Consider the following 22,958-nt stretch of genomic DNA (forward strand, 5'->3'; position numbering starts at 1 on the left):
AGCATGCGCTTTGCAAACTTGTCTCCCTAGTCACAGGGACTCTCTTCCTCGTGCTGCATGTTGGAGACAAGCTCTGAAATGCGGGGAGCCCAGGGCTCCTTTCAGCAGCAAAGGGCAGGAGACTGTAGGACCTTTCCCAAAGGGCTCCCGTTGGAAAGAGCCATGGTATAGTGTTTGTTCCGGCCTCGGGCAAGTGCAGGTGAGGCTGCAGGGTTAGAGAAGTTGTAGGGAGATGACACGGTTCTGGAGGAGATTCCTCCAGCAAGGAGAACCTGCCGAACTCAGCGTACACTCAGGCTGCTTATTGGCCTGGGGTACTGGCTTGGCCCCCTCCTCAGAAATGGAGCCTCAATGTGTGAGCCACAGCTCCAGGAGGACAGACGAGGTCCTGAGGGACTGGTGGGATCCAGGCCCTGGGGAGAAATCTGCCTTTGCTGAGGGTGGCCTGTGCGTTTCAAGACAGGAGAGCGAACAGTGAATGAGCGTCCAGCACACAGCCCCACCAGGGGCAGCCTGAGGAGGCATGTGGGGCCAGGCAGGTGGTGCTGACATTGAGGGGTTAATACAGCTCTGAGTGTGCAGTGAGGGTGACGTAGGGCCAGTGCCGAGGCTGAGGGGGGCTGTTTGCCTCTCCCTCGTTCTGCTGTGGCTGGGGACCCAGATGCAAAGCAGGACAGCCCCGGTGTCCCCTAACTAGGGTTGCCAATTTTGTTTGGACATATTCCTGGAGGTTTCATCACATGGCCTAATCTTTAATTAAAGATTAACCTTTAATTCCTGGAGACTCCAGGACAAACCTGGAGGGTTGGCAACCCTACTCCTAATGTGAGCCTCCCACTGCCATCTCCTCAGGGGGTTGCAGGAGTGGGGCATACCCAGCCCCAGCCCAACATGTCCTCACCCCAAGGCTTCTGTGGAGCTGGCTCTGTGCTGCACTGGGGGGACTCACTGGGGTGGGGGGTGCACAGGGGCTGCAGCACAGAGATGAATTCCCTGCCGGAGGTGTGGGAGTCAAACCAAGGTAACAGCCACGAAGGGCTGAGGCCAAGCAAAAGGGCATGACCCCAGTGAAACGAAGGAAGCCCTGTTTATCCTGCGTTCCTGGGGTCCCTGGGAATTGCTCGCAGAAAGACAGCTCCCATTCCCTTGGCCTGAGCCATCTTTCGTGGGGACACTAAGCACAAAGCAGGACATGTGGCAAACAGAGCACTGACACACAGGGTACCAGCCCCGGCCCCACCTGTCAGCCCCTGGCTACAGGATGGATCATAGAATCATAGAATATCAGGGTTGGAAGGGACCTCAGGAGGTATCTAGTCCAACCCCCTGCTCAAAGCAGGACCAATCCCCAACTAAATCATCCCAGCCAGGGCTTTGTCAAGCTTCACCTTAAAAACTTCTAAGGAAGGAGATTCCACCACCTCCCTAGGTAACGCATTCCAGTATTTCACCACCCTCCTAGTGAAAAAGTTTTTCCTAATATCCAACCTAAACCTCCCCCACTTCAACTTGAGACCATTACTCCTTGTCCTGTCCTCTTCTACCACTGAGAATAGTCTAGAACCATCCTCTCTGGAACCACTTCTCAGGTAGTTGAAAGCAGCTATCAAATCCCCCCTCATTCTTCTCTTCTGCAGACTAAACAATCCCAGTTCCCTCAGCCTCTCCTCATAACTCATGTGTTCCAGACCCCTAATCATTTTTGTTGCCCTTCGCTGGACTCTCTCCAATTTATCCACATCCTTCTTGTAGTGTGGGACCCAAAACTGGACACAGTACTCCAGATGAGGCCTCACCAATGTCGAATAGAGGGGGACGATCACGTCCCTCGATCTGCTCGCTATGCCCCTATTTATACATCCCAAAATGCCATTGGCCTTCTTGGCAACAAGAGCACACTGCTGACTCATATCCAGCTTCTTGTCCACTGTCACCCCTAGGTCCTTTTCCGCAGAACTGCTGCCTAGCCATTCGGTCCCTAGTCTGTAGCCGTGCATTGGGTTCTTCTGTCCTAAGTGCAGGACCCTGCACTTATCCTTATTGAACCTCATCAGATTTCTTTTGGCCCAATCCTCCAATTTGTCTAGGTCCCCCTGTATCCTATCCCTGCCCTCCAGCGTATCTACCACTCTTCCCAGTTTAGTATCATCCACAAATTTGCTGAGAGTGCAATCCACACCATCCTCCAGATCATTTATGAAGATATTGAACAAAACCAGCCCCAGGACCGACCCCTGGGGCACTCCACTTGACGTGGCTGCCAACTAGACATGGAGCCATTGATCACTACCCGTTGAGCCCGACAATCTAGCCAACTTTCTATCCACCTTATAGTGCATTCATCCAGCCCATACTTCTTTAACTTGCTGACAAAAATACTGTGGGAGACCGTGTCAAAAGCTTTGCTAAAGTCAAGAAACAATACATCCACTGCTTTCCCTTCATCCACAGAACCAGTAATCTCATCACAGAAGGTGATTAGATTAGTCAGGCATGACCTTCCCTTGGTGAATCCATGCCGACTGTTCCTGATCACTTTCCTCTCATATAAGTGCTTCAGGATTGATTCTTTGAGGACCTGCTCCATGATTTTTCTGGGGACTGAGGTGAGGCTGACTGGCCTGTAGTTCCCAGGATCCTCCTTCTTCCCTTTTTTAAAGATTGGCATGCTACTTGCTACTTGCAGCTGCTATCCAGGAAATCCTGTGGTGATAGGAAAGCATCAGTGTAAAACCGGGTGAAAGATTTTGCACACATAGTTTTGTGGAAAAACATCTTTTGGCTGTAAGTCGTGAATTCCTGTCAAGTTCGCCAAATAGTTTCAAGTGAACCAAGACAGCGGAAATGTTTCCGTAAAGTCAAACGTTTCATTTCGACCCCACCGTTTCGTTCGGACGTTCTGACATTCTGACAAAAGCCGAGGCAAGGAGTCCCCGAATTGCTGCCAAAGGAGCTGGCAGTGCCTCCCACCCAGGCTCTAGCCCAGTGGTTCGGCACACCAGCTCAATTCCCCCCTCTGCCTGCCTGCTGCAGAGAAGGGATTGGAACAGGGATCTCTCACACGAGCAGAGCCCCCAGCCATTGGGATATGCCGGGGTACAGCTTCCTCAAGCCATTCCTCTTGGAGCCATTCCCCTTTCGGAAATAATTAAATGCTCCTGGGGGCTCTGCGTGTGAGGGGAGTGCTGCAGCCATCAGGTAGGTGAGTCATTCATGCTCTGTTGCCTAGTCCAGTGACTAACTAGTCACTCCTAACGGCAATGCCGCATCATTTAGCAGAAAAACATTGGGAAGATGTTGGTTTCAGTCTGACCTGATTTCTTTCAGGTTTTTGGACTTGCCAGTGAACCACCTGCTGTTTGCCCCTGTGGCCAGAAGGGCTTTGAAAAAGGAAAGCGCAGGACAATCGCTCCAGCTCCCACCATGAGGCAGGCAGGCACACGAGTACGCGCTCAGTCAGCATGTCGCCAGGGACTTGGGACACTGATAAAGTGGGATGGACTCCAAGGAGTTACTGGGCCAGAGAGACCGCACCCCCAGATTGTCCCTGGTCACATCTGAAGGGCTCCCTGCCTGTCCTGCTACCCTAGGAAGGCTCTTGCAGCCATGCCGTGTGTCTGTCTGGGCCTTTTATTCTGCCCAGCACTGTAGACACCTAGTGCAAAATGAAATGCCACAAAGTGACCTAGGATACCCAAGCTCCACCCCTCCAAGGTTTCAGATCACTGCTCCCAGCTGGGCCTTGCTGGGAGGGGCTGCCTTTGTTCCCCTCTACTCCTTTTCCATCTGCTTTGGCTCGTCTTGCTGGGTCCCCACACTCCCTGCATTTGTGCCAGGCCTTGTCTTACTTTAGTACTCAAATGTGTATTGGGGTAGCACCTCGGGGACCAGGTCATGGTCCGGGCCCCATGGCGCTAGGAGCTGCACATACAGGCATAATAAAAAGGCTGCCCCTTCCCCAAAGAGCTCAGTCTGTTTCCATCTTCTCCGGCATCTTTTCCATTTCCTTCCCCAGACAGGCTGCTAAAAATACACTCCAGACCACTGGAGACACAGGAAAGTCCCCTTCTCCCCTAATTTAAAGCTCCTACTAAGCTCTGGAGGTTGGAAGCATAAGTCATCGCCTGCTGTCCAAAGGCAGCAGTTTGTTTAGACACAGATCCTTTGGAGATCAGGCCCAGTGTAACAGGAAATGCAGGAAGAGTTCAAACTACAATTTGATACATAATCTCCCTGACCCCATGGCTATGTGCCTGTGGATGTGTCTACACAGCAGGTAGGAGGCATAGTTTCCATACAAGCAGACATATGTGCGCTTGCTAGCTCTGATCAAGCTAGCACCTACAAAGAGCAGTGGGCCGGTGGCAACGGCACAGGCTAGCTGCCCCAGTACCATCCTGCCTGACCCCCTGATATGTACGCAGGCGACTAACCCAACCCGGTACCAGCTGCTATTTTTAGGTGCTACCTTGATCAGAGCTCCCATGGGTCTGTCTGCTCATGCTGGGAATTACACCTCACAGCTGCTGCTGTGCAGACATCACCAGCGATTCCTGAGCCTGTGGCTGTCTTTCTGAGCTTCCTGTCATTTATGGGATGTCCTACCTAATTCTTCACCAGCATGTTTGCCGTGGACTGTCTGTCAGCACTGCCTGGATTGGAAGGCAGCACCCCAGTTTGAACGCCCACCCCTCAGATTCCCAGAGCAGATTGCTTTGCTGTGGTTTCCCCTCATTCCTAAACTGATGTGAACGCCTCTTGGGGGCTTGCTGAATGTCCCTGGTCCCTCTGGCTAAGTTATGGGAAGCCAAGTCCCCATAGCACTGTTCCCTGCACCTTACATTACAGTTCATCATTGCCTGGTACTATCACACCAGTAACGCCTTCCCACTGGCCCGGCATGGAAGGATGAGAGGACACGGCCTGTAAGAAGAGAGGAACAGGGTGACTCTGGGTGGTAGAGGAAAAGAGGCAAAGGGGGTATGAACCTGTGTGCACAGAACACCAAAGGCTGCAGGTCCCTCGCTGGGCAGGGAGTGAAGCAGCAGCTCTCAGGAGATGGGCCCTGGAAGACCCTGCCTCAGAGGAGGCTGAATGCTCAGTGCACCATATTCAGGCCTGACAATGGTCCAAGACAGCACTCGGAGGCCTTGTCTCACTCCAACATCTTAACCTGCCCGGAGACAACTGTGAGGAGCCAAGTTAGCTGACATGATGCAGCCAGGACATGGCAATCAGCACAGAGCAGGACGAAGCAGGCTCAGCTCCAGGGCAGCTGGCTCCATTGTTCACACAGGGCCACAGTGTGTAGTTGAGACAATGCCACTAGGAATTTCTGACATGTGCCTCCAGCCCCACTGCACCTGAGGCAGGTCAGGATCAGTACCCACATGCTATAGACAGGGAAACTGAGGCACAGAGCGGGAACTAAATTGCCTGAGGTCACGGAGTGCGCCAATGGCAGAGCTAAGACCCCCTTGTTCTCTACCCAGGCTGCAAAAGATCTCCAGAGCTCCTCTTTCGCCAGCTCACTCCCAGCTCTGGGCAGCAGGAAAGGAAGCCTCTCGTCCGCTGAGCCTTGAGTGTAGGGCACCTGACATGTATCATGCTGCCCCACTGGCCCCGTTTATCACATCTCTGACAAGCATCTTCACCATGCCGGGTGCATCCCGCCACGTGCTCGTACTGGCAGTCCTCACCGCAGCCTCTGACTCTGGGCTGGAACTGCCCCCGGGGGGATTCCTACCCCTTCCTGCAACTAGTGAGTTCTCTTCCACTGGCGTTTCTGGCCCCGAGAACACTCTCCAGCCCCTGACATGAGGGGCTTCCAGACTGACTTCAAGGCCGGGCAAAGCAGCTGTTGGTGATTAAGGGATTTGCTGTTGTTTGGAAAGAGCTGGCAATTACCACTAATTGTTCAAAGTAGGTCAGGTTCCTTTGTGCCTGGCTTTACGCAATGTGCTGTTGGCTGGGAGTTCAGGCTTTGAAACCCCGATGGGCGCTGCAGAGATGAAGCCGGTTCACTCCCCTCTCCCACATCCGGGAGGAATTTCCTCCCACTAATGATGGGTTTTGGGACAATGCCAGTAGGGGGTTACCAGGGAAGGTCTGTTTGCCAGGCTGTGTAAACAGGGCTCACTTGATCTGTGTGTGTCCTTGGCCTGTGTCACATGAGCTCCCCTGGTCAAGTTACTGGCCCCAGCTGTGCACAAACACAGCTCTGCTCTGGTGTTTACATGTGACAATGTTTCGTGAGAACAGATCACAGACAAAGCCCTGAGGGGGGATAAAAGGAAGCTGCCCCCTCCCCCAGCAAAGCTCAAACCATGCTGCCTTGCTGCAAATGTATAGGAGAGGCCAAGTGCCAAGGGCCTTCCGATAGGGCCTGGGAACCCAGTACTGCCTTGACCGGGTTGCTGTGTGACCGCAGGAGCCATATCTAGCAGGGCTGCATTTTACTCTGTGACACAGCACAGACATCGGAAGAAAAGGAAGGGCCAATTGGCCCAGTGCGTGCCTGCCCCGCTCCTTCACCCGGGCACTGACTGGGAGGGGCCTTTATTTCTAGAGGAGTTCTGAGCCCCATCAGCTCTACCATCAGTCTCTTAGTGGCAGCTGGGGCCATCCCCTTAGGGCTGAACTAAAGAACTCAGTCTCACCCTCTCAGCCTTCCCTGGGCCCTCCCGTCACCTGTCCCGGCCGAGCCGCTGAAGTTGGACACTGAAAATGGAGACATGCAATATCAGTGGGAAATTCAGCACCAAAGGCCAGAGTTTCTGATGTGCCTGGTGCTCACCAGCTCCATTGTTATCCATGAGAGAGGAGATGAGGGGGGAATCTGCACTGTTCTCTGTGTGTGTGGGGGGGGATTCTCCATTGTTCCCAATGGTGGGGGTCAATGCTCCCTTGTGCCCAGTGGGAGCTGCTGGGTGCTGAACACATTTGGAAATAGAAAATTTACGATGAAGTGAGCTGTAGCTCACAAAAGCTTATGCTCAAATAAATTTGTTAGTCTCTAAGGTGCCACAAGTCCTCCTTTTCTTTTTGCGAATACAGACTAACACGGCTGTTACTATGAAACCTGACATTTGGAAATGTGGTCATAACTGACTTGCTCAAGTTCCTCAAGCGAGTCAATCACAAAGTCTGGGGTAAAGCCCAAAGGCCCAGTCTCCCCACACACTACTGTAACCACTGGACCATGTTGCCATGGTTAGTGACTGTAGAGCAAAATCCATCATTTCCGAGCTACTAAGATTAGATCATTGGAATGGGCTGGAGAAGTCATATCCCCCAAGATCAATTTACACAGGGATGGCATTTCCTGTGGTCCCCCAGGAGGACACGGCTCAGAACTGGAGACTCAAACATTTTCATTACACTATAATCTGAGGATTGTCTCATGAACTCCTCCCCCATTCACAATGGCACCAACCACGTCCCTTTCTATTCACTACAGGCAGAGCAGTCCTGTCGCAGTCCTGAAAATAACCATGAATGTGCAGGCAAAGCATGGAGTCCTGGGAATGGACATTCCAGGGAATAGCATGACCTGTAGCAACATGCAGTCTACACAATGATGAACTACTGTTTCACTTTTAAAAATTCTGCTTTCCATCAGTATTGTCACTATTCTAGTGAACCACCATGTCAGCTCATTGTCCCTGAGACAGTCCAGATTGTGTGCAAGTGGGTAGACAAAAATGTGTGCGTGTGTGATTGTGAAAATGTCTCACGTGACATGGCACGATGTGGCAGAGCAGATACTGCCATTCACAAAAAAAACCAATTCCTTACATGCAAAAGTGTTTCATGTACCTTTTGATTCTTTTCATGAAATTTAGCAGCAGAAACATGCAGGAGGAACCATCACCGTGTGAGCAGCCGGCCATCCAGGAACCAGCAGCCGAGACTTCGTGCAGCACAGCACCTAAACCTCACGAGTTAGATGTAGTATGAACAGGCCACTCCATTTTCAAGGGATGTAGCCATCTAAATCACATAGCTCTTGCATTACTGAGCAGAACGATGCCTAAATACCAGTACAGATCTAGGCCATAGACTTTCTGTATCAGTTCTCTCTCTGCAAAGATAAATTAAACACGCTTTGTACAGGCATGGGGGTCATATAAGTATCAAGGTGACTTGCATAACCTTCTCTGACTTTTAGACTGGTCCTGAAGCCAGGTGAGCTGGGCTTGGGTTTGGGATTCATAAAAAATAAGAACGGCGATACTGAGTCAGACCAAAGGTCCATCTAGCCCACTATCCTGTCATCATAGAATCATAGAAGATTAGGGTTGGAAGAGACCTCAGGAGGTCATCTAGTCCAATCCCCTGCTCAAAGCAGGACCAATTCCCAACTAAATCATCCCAGCCAGGGCTTTGTCAAGCCAGGCTTTAAAAACCTCAAAGGATGGAGAGTCCACCACCTCCCTAGGTAACCCATTCCAGTACTTCCCCACCCTCCTAGTGAAATAGCTTTTCCTAATATCCAACCTAGATCTCCCCAACTGTGATTTGAGACCATTGCTTCTTTTTCTGTCCTCTGCCACCACTGAGAACAGCCGAGCTCCATCCTCTTTGGAACCCTCCTTCAGGTAGTTGAAGGCGGCTATCAAATCCCCCCTCACTCTTCTCTTCTGCAGACTAAACAATCCCAGTTCCCTCAGCTTTCCTCGTAAGTCATGTGCCCCAGCTCCCTAATCATTTTCGTTGCCCTCTGCTGGACTCTCTCCAATTTGTCCACATCCTTTATGTAGTGGGGGCTCAAAACTGGACGTAATACTCCAGATGTGGCCTCACCAGTGCCAAATAGAGGGGAATAATCACTTGATCTGCTGGCAATGCTCCCACTAATAAAGCCCAATATGCCATTAGTCTTCTTGGCAACAAGGGCACACTGTTGACTCATATCCAGCTTTGCATCCACTGTAATCCCCAGGTCCTTTTCTGCAGAACTGCCGCTTAGCCAGTTGGTCCCCAGCCTGTAGCAGTGCATGGGATTCTTCCCTCCTAAGTGCAGGACTCTGCACTTGTCCTTGTTGAACTTCATCAGATTTCTTTTGGCCCAATCCTCCAATTTGTTTAGGTACTCTGGACCCTATCCCTACCCTCCAGCATATCTACTTCTCCCCCTAGCTTAGTGTCATCTGCGAACTTGCTGAGGGTGTAAGCCATTCCATCATCCCGATCGTTAATGAAGATGTTGAACAAAACTGGCCCCAGAACCAATCCTTTGGGCACTCCACTTGTTACCAGCTGCCAACTAGACATCAAACCGTTGATCACTACCTGTTGAGCCCGATGATCTAGACAGCTTTCTATCCACCTTATTGTCCATTCATCCAATCCATACTTTCTTAACTTGCTGGCAAGAATACTGTGGGATACCATATCAAAAGCTTTGCTAAAGTCAAAGTACATCATGTCCACTGCTTTCCCCATATCCACAGAGCCAGTTCTCTCATCATAGAAGGCAATCAGGTTGGTCAGGCATGACTTGCCCTTGGCGACTCCATGTTGTCTGTTCCTGATCACCTTTCTCTCCTCCAAGTGATTCAAAATGGATTCCTTGAGGACCTGCTCCATGATTTTTGCAGGGACTGAGGTCCAACAGTGGCCAGTGCCAGTTGCCCCAGAGGGAATGAACAGAACAGGTAATCATCAAGTGATCCATCCCCTGTCGCCCATTCCCAACTTCTGGCAAACAGAGACTAGGGACACCATCCCTGCCCATCCTGGCTAATAGCCATTGATGACCTACCCTCCATGAATTTATCTAGTTCTTTTTTGAACTCTGTTATAGTCTTGGCCTTCAAAACATAGAATCATAGAATCATAGAATATCAGGGTTGGAAGGGACCTCAGGAGGTCATCTAGTCCAACCCCTTGCTCAAAGCAGGGACCAATCCCCAATTAAATCATCCCAGCCAGGGCTTTGTCAAGCCTGACCTTAAAAATTTCTAAGGAAGGAGATTCCACCCCGCCCTAGGTAACGCATTCCAGTGTTTCACCACTTTCCTAGTGAAAAAGTTTTTCCTAATATCCAACCTAAACCTCCCCCACTGCAACTTGAGACCATTACTCCTTGTTCTGCCATCAGCTACCACTGAGAACAGTCTAGATCCATCCTCTTTGGAACCCCCTTTCAGGTAGTTGGAAGCAGCTATCAAATCCCCCCTCATTCTTCTCTTCCGCAGACTAAACAATCCCAGTTCCCTCAGCCTCTCCTCATAACTCATGTGTTCCAGTCCCCTAATCATTTTTGTTGCCCTCCGCTGGACTCTTTCCAATTTTTCCACATCCTTCTTGTAGTGTGGGGCCCAAAACTGGACACTGTACTCCAGATGAGGCCTCACCAATGTCGAAAAGAGGGGAATGATCACGTCCCTCGATCTGCTGGCAATGCCCCTACCTATACAGCCCAAAATGCCATTGACCTTCTTGGCAACAACGGCACACTGTTGACTCATATCCAGCTTCTCGTCCACTGTCACCCCTAGGTCCTTTTCTGCGGAACTGCTGCCTAGCCATTCGGTCCCCCGGTCTGTAGCAGTGCATGGGATTCTTCCCTCCTAAGTGCAGGACTCTGCACTTGTCCTTGTTGAACCTCATCAGATTTCTTTTGGCCCAATCCTCTAATTTGTCTAGGTCCCTCTGTATCCTATCCCTACCCTCCAGCATATCTACCTCTCCTCCCAGTTTAGTGTCATCTGCAATCTTTCTGAGGGTTCAATCCACACCATCCTCCAGATCATTTATGAAGATATTGAACAAAACCGGCCCGAGGATTGACCCTTGGGACACTCCACTTGATACCGGCTGCCAACTAGACATGGAGAGGTTGATCACTACCCGTAGAGCCCGACAATCTAGCCAACTTTCTATCCAACTTATAGTCCATTCATCCAGCCCATACTTCATTAACTTGCTGGCAAGAATTCTGTGGGAGACCATGTCCAAAGCTTTGCTAAAGTCAAGGAACAACACGTCCTCTGCTTTCCCCTCATCCACAGAGCCAGTTATCTCTTCATAGAAGGCAATTAGATTAGTCAGGCATGACTTGCCCTTGGTGAATCCATGCTGACTGTTCCTGATCACTTTCCTCTCCTCTAAGTGCTTCAGAATTGATTCCTTGAGGACCTGCTCCTTGATTTTTCCAGGGACTGAGGTGAGACTGACTAGCCTGTAGTTCCCAGGATCCTCCTTCTTCCCTTTTTTAAAGATGGGCACTACATTAGCCTTTTTCCAGTCATCCGGGACTTCCCCCGATCACCATGAGTTTTCAAAGATAATGGCTCTGCAATCACATCCGCCAACTCCTTTAGCACTCTTGGATGCAGCGCATCCGGCCCCATGGACTTGTGCTCGTCCAGCTTTTCTAAATAGTCCCAAACCACTTCTTTCTCCACAGAGGGCTGGTCACCTCCTCCCCATGCTGTGCTGCCCAGTGCAGTAGTCTAGGAGCTGACCTTGTTCATGAAGACAGAGGCAAAAAAAGAATTGAGTGGGCCTGACTGTATAAAAAGCCAGTCAGCTGCGAACCAGCTCAGCAGCAAACAGCAGGGCAGCTAACAGACGGAGTTTGCTTGGGAGTTCGCCTGGGGAGAGCCCGCTGAGGCTTACATCTTGCCAGCTTCTCTGAGTAGTTACTACAACTCCTGAGGAAGCTCGTAGAAGGAAGGTAATATGGATGGGGGGTTTTCAGCTGTTGTGACCTGTACTGGATGTGCCAGGTTTGTCTTTCTTCCACAGGACAGAAGCGACTTTGTCTGTACAAAGTGCAAGCTGGTCTCCATATTGGAAGAGAAGGTTCAAGGTCTGGAGCATAAGAGAAACTGAAGATTTCCTGGACAGACGTCAGGATATGCTTCTACGGGCACAATGTTCTGAAGATTCAGAGCAGGCTGCGCAGCAGGGACAGGAGGATGGTGAAGAAATTTGGCAGCATGTGTCCTCCAGAAGAAGAAGGGGGAGCATCCATGTACCAGCAACGCAGATACAGGTAAGTAACCGTTTTCATGTTCTCTCCACAGGTACTACTGTGGAGAGTGGACCAGATGATATGTCTGAGGGAAGGGAACAGAAGGAGACTCCGCCGATTGGAAGGCATGAGATGCACTGTCCTAGGGATGGGAGTTCCACGACCACCGCTCCCAAGAGAAGGAGGCGGGTGGTGGTGGTCGGGGACTCTCTCCTCAGGGGGACTGAGTCATCTATCTGCCACCCCGACCGGGAAAACCGAGAAGTCTGCTGCTTGCCAGGAGCTGAGATTTGCGATGTGACAGAGAGACTGCCGAGACTCATCAAGCCCTCGGATCGCTACCCCTTCCTGCTTCTCCACGTGGGCACCAATGATACTGCCAAGAATGACCTTGAGCGGATCACTGCAGACTACGTGGCTCTGGGAAGAAGGATAAAAGAGTTTGAGGCGCAAGTGGTCTTCTCATTCATCCTCCCCATGGAAGGAAAAGGCCTGGGTAGAGACCGTCGAATCGTGGAAGTCAATGAATGGCTACACAGGTAATGTTGGAGAGAAGGCTTTGGATTCTTTGACCATGGGATGGTGTTCCAAGAAGGAGTGCTAGGCAGAGACGGGCTCCACCTAATGAAGAGAGGGAAGAGCATCTTTGCGAGCAGGCTGGCTAACCTCGTGAGGAGGGCTTTAAACTAGGTTCACTGGGGGAAGGAGACCAAAGCCCTGAGGTAAGTGGGGAAGTGGGATACCGGGAGGAAGCACGAGCAGGAGCGCGCGAGAGGGCAGGGGTCCTGCCTCATACTGAGAAAGAGGGACGATCAGCAAGTTATCTCAAGTGCCTATACACAAATGCAAGAAGCCTGGGAAACAAGCAGGGAGAACTGGAAGTCCTGGCACAGTCAAGGAATTATGACGTGATTGGAATAACAGAGACTTGGTGGACTGGAATACGGTCATGGATGAATATAAACTGTTCAGGAAGGACAGGCAGGGCAGAAAAGGTGAGGGAGTTGCACTTTATGTAAGAGAGCAGTATGACTGCTCAGAGCTCAAATGTGAAACTGCAAAAAAACCTGAGAGTCTCTGGATTAAGTTTAGAAGTGTGAGCAACAAGGGTGATGTCGTGGTGGGAGTCTGCTATAGACCACCGGACCAGGGGGATGAGGTGGACGAGGCTTTCTTCCGGCAACTCGCAGAAGTTACTAGATCGCACGCCCTGGTTCTCACGGGAGACTTCAATCACCCTGATATCTGCTGGGAGAGCAATACAGCGGTGCACAGACAATCCAGGAAGTTTTTGGAAAGTGTAGGGGACAATTTCCTGGTGCAAGTGCTGGAGGAACCAACTAGGGGCAGAGCTCTTCTTGACCTGCTGCTCACAAACTGGGAAGAATTAGTAGGGGAAGCTAAAGTGGATGGGAACCTGGGAGGCAGTGACCATGAGATGGTCGAGTTCAGGATCCTGACACAGGGAAGAAAGGAGAGCAGCAGAATACGGACCCTGGACTTCAGAAAAGCAGACTTTGACTCCCTCAGGGAACTGATGGGCAAGATCCCCTGGGAGAATAACATGAGGGGGAAAGGAATCTAGGAGAGCTGGCTGTATTTTAAAGAATCCTTATTGAGGTTACAGGGACAAACCATCCCGATGTGTAGAAAGAATAGTAAATATGGCAGGCGACCAGCTTGTCTTCACAGTGAAATCCTTGCTGATCTTAAACTCAAAAAAGAAGCTTACAAGAAGTGGAAGATTGGACAAATGACCAGGGAAGTGTATAAAAATATTGCTCGGGCATGCAGGAATGAAATCAGGATGGCCAAATCATACCTGGAGTTGCAGCTAGCAAGAGATGTTAAGAGTAACAAGAAGGGTTTCTTCAGGTATGCTAGCAACAAGAAGAAAGTCAAGGAAAGTGTGGGCCCCTTACTGAATGAGGGAGGCAACCTAGTGACAGAGGATGTGGAAAACATCCTCTGGCAAGGAGTTCCACAGGTTGACTGTGAGTTGTGTGAAGAAATACTTCCTTTTGTTTGTTTTAAACCTGCTGCCTATTAATTTCATTTGATGACCCCTGGTTCTTGTGTTATGAGAAGGAATAAATAACACGTCCTTATTTACTTTATCCACATCAGTCATGATTTTATAGACCTCTATCATATCCCCCCTTAGTCATCTCTTTTCCAAGCTGAACAGTCCCAGTCTTTTTAATCTATCCTCATATGGCAATTCCAAGATATCTTTTCTGAACTGGGGCAACCCAGCACAGTGCCGGCACTATTGAAGATGTGGGTGTACCATGGATTTATATAGAGGCAATATGATAAGCACCTCGTTATGGCAACATAGTAACACCATCTCCCCAGACAGCATTGAGCCATGGTCAGTGCACTGAGGTCAACGCAGTACACGTGTACATGCCACGTGACCTATGTTGACCCTTCTAGTCCTCCAGCAGCTGTCCCACAATCCCTGACACTCCTTGCACTTTTCGCAATTGTGAGCTCCACAGCCCATGGGTCTTGGAGACCTTTACAAACACTGTGTATTTTTGAAAAGCCTTTTCCTGATTGCACAGGTTGGCAAGCACACCTACCAGCTCTACCTTGTTGAGTGCAACTGTCCAGCTGACCATACCAGCTACATGCTCTGGACATGCTCCTGCTTAGAGTAACCAGGATGTATTGGCGCTCTTGGGCCTGTGGGGAGAAGAGGCTGTGCAGGCCCAGCTATGAGTCAGCAGTGTGCCCTTGTTGCCAAGAAGGCCAATGGCATTTTGGGATGTATAAGTAGGGGCATTGCCAGCAGATCGAGGGACGTGATCGTCCCCCTCTATTCGACATTGGTGAGGCCTCATCTGGAGTACTGTGTCCAGTTTTGGGCCCCACACTACAAGAAGGATGTGGAAAAATTGGAGAGAGTCCAGCGAAGGGCAACAAAAATGATTAGGGGTCTGGAACACATGACTTATGAGGAGAGGCTGAGGGAACTGGGATTGTTTAGTCAACGGAAGAGAAGAATGAGGGGGGATTTGATAGCTGCTTTCAACTACCTGAAAGGGGGTTCCAAAGAGGATGGATCTAGACTATTCTCAGTGGTGGAAGAGGACAGGACAAGGAGTAATGGTCTCAAGTTGCAGTGGGGGAGGTTTAGGTTGGATATTAGGAAAAACTTTTTCACTAGGAGGGTGGTGAAACACTGGAATGCGTTACCTAGGGAGGTGGTAGAATCTCCTTCCTTAGAAGTTTTTAAGGTCAGGTTTGACAAAGCCCTGGCTGGGATGATTTAGTTGGGGATTGGTCCTGCTTTGAGCAGGGGGTTGAACTAGATGACCTCCCGAGGTCCCTTCCAACCCTGATATTCTATGATTCTATGGACTGGCTGTGGATATCAGTGAGCAGATTGCTTGGGGTTGCAGGCGAAGGGGTATAGCAGGGATCAGCAGCAGTGCCGTGTGAAAGTGTGTTGGGCCTACCACAAGGTCAAGGAAGACCAACAGTTGATCTGCTGCCGAACTGCAGACCTCCTGTTTTTATAATGTGCTGCATGCTATACGTGGCGGAGATCCCACCAGCATCCCACAGAGCACTGTGGATGCCTCCGAGGAGCCCGAGACAGAAACCCCTGTCCATTGCAGTCTAGTCAGTACCAGCAGCCGAGCAGGGAGAGCCCACTGCGTGGGAAGGAAAACATAGGGGTGTGAATGCATTTCCCATTACAGTATATACATGTACTGATGGGCCAGAGCTGATGCAGCAGGACACAGATATCGACTTTCCATTAATTTACTCATACTCAAAGAGGGTGCGGTACAACAAACAGCAGTAGGGTTGTTATCGTCTTCATTTTCTTGGAGATTTAGCTGAGGGGCAGGTGCAGAATGCAGGGGTGTAATCAGAAAGGCCAAGGCACAATTGGAGTTGCAGCTAGCAAGGGATGTGAAGGGTAACAAGAAGGGTTTCTACAGGTATGTTAGCAACAAGAAGATGGTCAGGGAAAGTGTGGGACCCTTACTGAATGGGGGAAGCAACCTTGTGACAGAGGATGTGGAAAAAGCTGAAGTACTCAATGCTTTTTTTGCCTCAGTCTTCACAGACAAGGTCAGCTCCCAGACTGCTGCACTGGGCAACGCAGTATGGGGAAGTGGATGGGAATCTGGGAGGCAGTGACCATGAGTTGGTTGAGTTCAGGATCCTGACACAGGGAAGAAAGGTAAGCAGCACGATACGGACCCTGGACTTCAGGAAAGCAGACTTCGACTCCCTCAGGGAACGGATGGCCAGGATCCCCTGGGGGACTAACTTGAAGGGGAAAGGAGTCCAGGAGAGCTGGCTGTATTTCAAGGAATCCCTGTTGAGGTTACAGGGACAAACCATCCCGATGAGTCGAAAGAATAGTAAATATGGCAGGCGACCAGCTTGGCTTAATGGTGAAATCTTAGCGGATCTTAAACATAAAAAAGAAGCTTACAAGAAGTGGAAGGTTGGACATATGACCAGGGAAGAGTATAAAAATATTGCTCGGGCATGTAGGAATGTTATCAGGAGGGCCAAATCGCACCTGGAGCTGCAGCTAGCCAGAGATGTCAAGAGTAACAAGAAGGGTTTCTTCAGGTATGTTGGCAACAAGAAGAAAGCCAAGGAATGTGTGGGCCCCTTACTGAATGAGGGAGGCAAACTAGTGACAGAGGATGTGGAAAAAGCTAATGTACTCAATGCTTTTTTTGCCTCTGTTTTCACTAACAAGGTCAGCTCCCAGACTGCTACGCTGGGCATCACAAAATGGGGAAGAGATGGCCAGCCCTCTGTGGAGATAGAGGTGGTTAGGGACTATTTAGAAAAGCTGGACGTGCACAAGTCCATGGGGCCGGACGAGTTGCATCCGAGAGTGCTGAAGGAATTGGCGGCTGTGATTGCAGAGCCATTGGCCATTATCTTTGAAAACTCGTGGCGAACCGGGGAAGTCCCGGATGACTGGAAAAAGGCTAATGTAGTGCCAATCTTTAAAAAAGGGAAGAAGGAGGATCCTGGGAACTACAGGCCAGTCAGCCTCACTTCAGTCCCTGGAAGAATCATGGAGCAGGTCCTCAAAGAATCAATCCTGAAGCACTTGCATGAGAGGAAAGTGATCAGGAACAGCCAGCATGGATTCACCAAGGGAAGGTCATGCCTGACTAATCTAATCGCCTTTTATGATGAGATTACTGGTTCTGTGGATGAAGGGAAAGCAGTGGATGTATTGTTTCTTGACTTTAGCAAAGCTTTTGACACAGTCTCCCACAGTATTCTTGTCAGCAAGTTAAGGAAGTATGGGCTGGATGAATGCACTACAAGGTGGGTAGAAAGCTGGCTAGATTGTCGGGCTCAACGGGTAGTGATCAATGGCTCCACATCTAGTTGGCAGCCGGTATCAAGTGGAGTACCCCAAGGGTCGGTCCTGGGGCCGGTTTTGTTCAATATCTTCATAAATGATCTGGAGGATGGTGTGGATTGCACTCTCAGCAAATTTGCGGATGATACTAAACTGGGAGGAGTGGTAGATACGCTGGAGGGGAGGGATAGGATACAGAAAGACCTAGACAAATTGGAGGATTGGGCCAAAAGAAATCTGATGAGGTTCAATAAGGATAAGTGCAGGGTCCTGCACTTAGGACGGAAGAACCCAATGCACAGCTACAGACTAGGGACCGAATGGCTAGGCAGCAGTTCTGCGGAAAAGGACCTAGGGGTGACAGTGGACGAGAAGCTGGATATGAGTCAGCAGTGTGCCCTTGTTGCCAAGAAGGCCAATGGCATTTTGGGATGTATAAGTAGGGGCATAGCGAGCAGATCGAGGGACGTGATCGTTCCCCTCTATTCGACATTGGTGAGGCCTCATCTGGAGTACTGTGTCCAGTTTTGGGCCCCACACTTCAAGAAGGATGTGGATAAATTGGAGAGAGTCCAGCGAAGGGCAACAAAAATGATTAGGGGTCTGGAACACATGACTTATGAGGAGAGGCTGAGGGAGCTGGGATTGTTTAGCCTGCAGAAGAGAAGAATGAGGGGGGATTTGATAGCTGCTTTCAACTACCTGAAAGGGGGTTCCAAAGAGGATGGCTCTAGACTGTTCTCAATGGTAGCAGATGACAGAACGAGGAGTAATGGTCTCAAGCTGCAGTGGGGGAGGTTTAGATTGGATATTAGGAAAAAAATTTTCACTAAGAGGGTGGTGAAACACTGGAATGCGTTACCTAGGGAGGTGGTAGAATCTCCTTCCTTAGAGGTTTTTAAGGTCAGGCTTGACAAAGCCCTGGCTGGGATGATTTAACTGGGAATTGGTCCTGCTTCGAGCAGGGGGTTGGACTAGATGACCTTCTGGGGTCCCTTCCAACCCTTATATTCTATGATTCTATGGGGAGGAGGTGAGCAGCCCTCAGTGGTGAAAGAACAGATTAAGGACTATTTTAAAAAACCGGATGTGCACAAATTCATGGGTCCAGATCTCATGCAACCAAGGGTGCATCAACTGGCTGATGTGATTGCAGAGCTACTGGCCATTATCTCTAAAAATTCGTGGGTATCGGGAAAGGTCCCGGACGATTGGAAAAGGGCAAATATAGTGCCCATATTTAAAAAAGGGAATAAAGAGAACCCGGGGAACTACAGACTGGTCAGCCTCACTTCAGTCCCTGGCAAAATCATGGGGCAGGTCCTCAAGGAATCCATTTTGAAGCACTTGGAGGAGGGGAAGGTGATCAGGAACAGTCAACATGGATTCACCAAGAGCAAGTCATGCCTCACCAACCTGATTGCCTTCTATGATGAGATAACTGGCTCTGTGGATATGGGGAAAGTGGTGGATGTGATATATCTTGACTTTAGCAAACCTTTTGATGTAGTCTCCCACAGTATTCTTGCCAGCAAGTTAAAAAAGTATGGATTGGATGAATGGCCTGAAAGGTGGATAGAAAGCTGGCTAGATCGTCAGGCTCAACAGGTAGTGATCAATGGCTCCATGTCTAGTTGGCAGCCGGTAACAAGCAGAGTGCCCCAGCGGTTGGTCCTGGGGCTGGTTTTGTTCAACATCTTTATCAATGATCTGGAGGATGGTGTGCATTGCACCCTCAGCAAGTTCGAAGATGACACTAAGCTAGGGGGAGAAGTAGATACGCTGGTGGGTAGGGATAAGGTTCAGAGTGACCAAGACAGTTTGGAGGATTGGGCCAAAAGAAATCCGATGAGGTTCAACAAGGACAAGCGCAGAGTCCTGCACTTAGGAGGGAAGAATCCCAATGCACCGCTACAGGCTCAGGACCAACTGACTAAGCAGCAGTTCTGCAGAAAAGGACCTGGGGATTACAGTGGACGAGAAGCTGGATAGGAGTCAGCAGTGTGCCCTCGTTGCCAAGAAGGCCAACGGCATATTGGGCTTTATTAGTAGGAGCACTGCCAGCAGATCAAGGGAAGTGATTATTCCCTTCTATATGGCACTGCTGAGGCCACACTTGGAGAATTGCATCCAGTTTTGGTCCCCCACTACAGAAGGGATGTGGACAAATTGGAGAGAGTCCAGCGGAGGGCAATGAAAATGATTAGGGGGCTGGGGCACATGACTTACGAGGAGAGGCTGAGGGAACTGGGCTTATTTATTCTGCAGAAGAGAAGAGTGAGGGGGGATTGGATAGCTGCCTTCAACTACCTGAAAGGGGGTTCCGAAGAGGATGGAGCTCAGCTGTTCTCACTGGTGGCAGATGACAGAACAAGGAGTGGGGGAGGTCTAGGTTGAATATTAGGAAACACTATTTCACTAGGAGGGTGGTGAAGCACTGGAATGTGTTCCCTAGGGAGGTGGTGGAATCTCCATCCTTTGAGATTTTTAAGGCCTGGCTTGACAAAGCCCTGGCTGGGACGATTTAGTTGGGGTTGGTCCTGCTTTGAGCAGGGGGTGGGACTAGATAACTCCTGAGGTCCCTTCCAACCCTGATATTCTATGATTCTATGATGTGAACCAGTTTCTTTATATGCCTGAGGATGTCCCTTGTAGCCTCCTGAGAGGATTACAAACACAGTTTAATAATTATAAATGTACAGCAAGCATCACAAGATTAATCAGTGCATTAACAGACAGTGTTATATTCATAAGTGCACAGCAAGCACCACACAGTTCCTAATAGCCCCAAAACTTCTGGGCTAGGAAAAGGAGTCAGCATTCCACAGGCCTGTGGCTGACTGTTGATGTGCTCTTTCAAGGGCTCTCTCAGCCACATAGCTCTGCAATGAGTTCTTCTAATTGCCCTTGTGTCTGGCTGTTCGAACTCAGCAGACAGCCACTCCACCTCCACCCCAGCAGCAATTTTTCCACCATTGTTTCAAAGTTATTAGCAAGACACAACAACCATCGGGCTATATTTCCCACTGAGATCCAATCTTGTGAGTAAGTGCCGTAAGCGTCCCTTCTGTCTACTCAAACCCTATTCCACTGTCATTCTGTACCTGCTGTGCTGGTAGCTGAATCTTTCCTTGGTGCTGTCGAGGTGGCCGTTGTATGGCTTCAGGAGCCAGGGGAGCAAGGAGTAGGCTGGGTTACACAGAATCACTGTTGGCATTTCCATATTGACAACGGTAATTCACCAGGCAGGAAAGATTGTCCCTCCCTGCAGCTTTCTGAGCAGTCCTGTGTTCTTGAAGATGAGAATGTCATGAACTTTCCCTGACCAGCCCACATTTAACATCAGTGAAGCATCCCCAGTGAATCACCAATATGTGCATAACTATAAAAAAGTAGCCCTTTCTATTGCTGTACTCGGTGGCGAGTTGTCCTGGTGCCAAAATAGGTCTATGCAGGCTGTCCATCACCGCACCGCAGTTCAGGAACTCCATTGCTACAAAGTCATCCATTATGTCCTGCGCATTACCAAGAATCACAGTCCTGTGTAGTAGGAAATGATTAACGGTCCTACACCCCTGCATGACAATGGCCCCCACTGTGGATTCTGCAACTCCAAAACGGTTTCCCACTGACAGGTAGCAATATGACACGGCAAGCTTCCACAGAGCGATCACCACTCACTTCTCACTGTCAGTGCAGCTCCCATTCTGGTGTCCCTGCGCTGGAGGGCTGGGGTGAGCTCGGCGCACAGATCCAGGAATCATAGAATCATAGAATCATAGAATATAAGGGTTGGAAGGGACCCCAGAAGGTCATCTAGTCCAACCCCCTGCTCGAAGCAGGACCAATTCCCAGTTAAATCATCCCAGCCAGGGCTTTGTCAAGCCTGACCTTAAAAACCTCTAAGGAAGGAGATTCTACCACTTCCCTAGGTAACGCATTCCAGTGTTTCACCACCCTCTTAGTGAAAAAGTTTTTCCTAATATCCAATCTAAACCTCCCCCACTTCAGCTTGAGACCATTACTCCTCGTTCTGTCATCTGCTACCATTGAGAACAGTCTAGAGCCATCCTCTTTGGAACCCCCTTTCAGGTAGTTGAAAGCAGCTATCAAATCCCCCCTCACTCTTCTCTTCTGCAGGCTAAACAATCCCAGCTCCCTCAGCCTCTCCTCATAACTCATGTGTTCCAGACCCCTAATCATTTTTGTTGCCCTTCGCTGGACTCTCTCCAATTTATCCACATCCTTCTTGAAGTGTGGGGCCCAAAACTGGACACAGTACTCCAGATGAGGCCTCACCAATGTCGAATAGAGGGGAACGATCACGTCCCTCGATCTGCTCGCTATGCCCCTACTTATACATCCCAAAATGCCATTGGCCTTCTTGGCAACAAGGGCACACTGCTGACTCATATCCAGCTTCTCGTCCACTGTCACCCCTAGGTCCTTTTCCGCAGAACTGCTGCCTAGCCATTCGGTCCCTAGTCTGTAGCTGTGCATTGGGTTCTTCCGTCCTAAGTGCAGGACCCTGCACTTATCCTTATTGAACCTCATCAGATTTCTTTTGGCCCAATCCTCCAATTTGTCTAGGTCCTTCTGTATCCTATCCCTCCCCTCCAGCGTATCTACCACTCCTCCCAGTTTAGTATCATCCGCAAATTTGCTGAGAGTGCAATCCACACCATCCTCCAGATCATTTATGAAGATATTGAACAAAACCGGCCCCAGGACCGACCCTTGGGGCACTCCACTTGATACCGGCTGCCAACTAGACATGGAGCCATTGATAACTACCCGTTGAGCCCGACAATCTAGCCAGCTTTCTACCCACCTTGTAGTGCATTCATCCAGCCCATACTTCCTTAACTTGCTGACAAGAATACTGTGGGAGACCGTGTCAAAAGCTTTGCTAAAGTCAAGAAACAATACATCCACTGCTTTCCCTTCATCCACAGAACCAGTAATCTCATCATAGAAGGCGATTAGATTAGTCAGGCATGACCTTCCCTTGGTGAATCCATGCTGGCTGTTCCTGATCACTTTCCTCTCATGCAAGTGCTTCAGGATTGATTCTTTGAGGACCTGCTCCATGATTTGGAATGTGGTCTTTTGCATCCAAAACTTCTGCAGCTGCTGCTCATCATCCCAAACCTGCATTACAATGCGATCTCAACAGTCAGTGCTCATTTCTCAAGCCCAGAAGTGGTGTTCCAGAATCTGCAGCTGCTTCATGAATGCCACCAGCAACTGTCAATTGAGTTTCACTATGTTCCACAGCAAACTGTCCTCCATGAAATTATCATGTTCCCCGCTGATGCAGTTTTTCCTGCAGCTCTGCAAATACCAGAGGATCATTCATCCTATGTTTGCCAGCCTCAGGCAATGAAGCCCACCTAATGAAGAGCTGGATGGGCTCCAGGATTCCGGTGGACAGCAGTGTGCCCTCGTTGCCAAGAAGGTGGACAGCATGAAGTGCCTCGCGGGTTTGTGGGATTTTTTTTTTAAAGTGCACAAATTATGGGATAGAGATGGCCTGATGGAATGGAGAAAGTTGCACGATGGGACCTTGATCCCTTGCTCCCAGTTACCCCTGCATGACCTGTTTCTGCC

Source organism: Caretta caretta, chromosome 25 (assembly GCF_965140235.1).
Source record: "Caretta caretta isolate rCarCar2 chromosome 25, rCarCar1.hap1, whole genome shotgun sequence".
Taxonomy (NCBI): Eukaryota; Metazoa; Chordata; order Testudines; family Cheloniidae; genus Caretta; species Caretta caretta.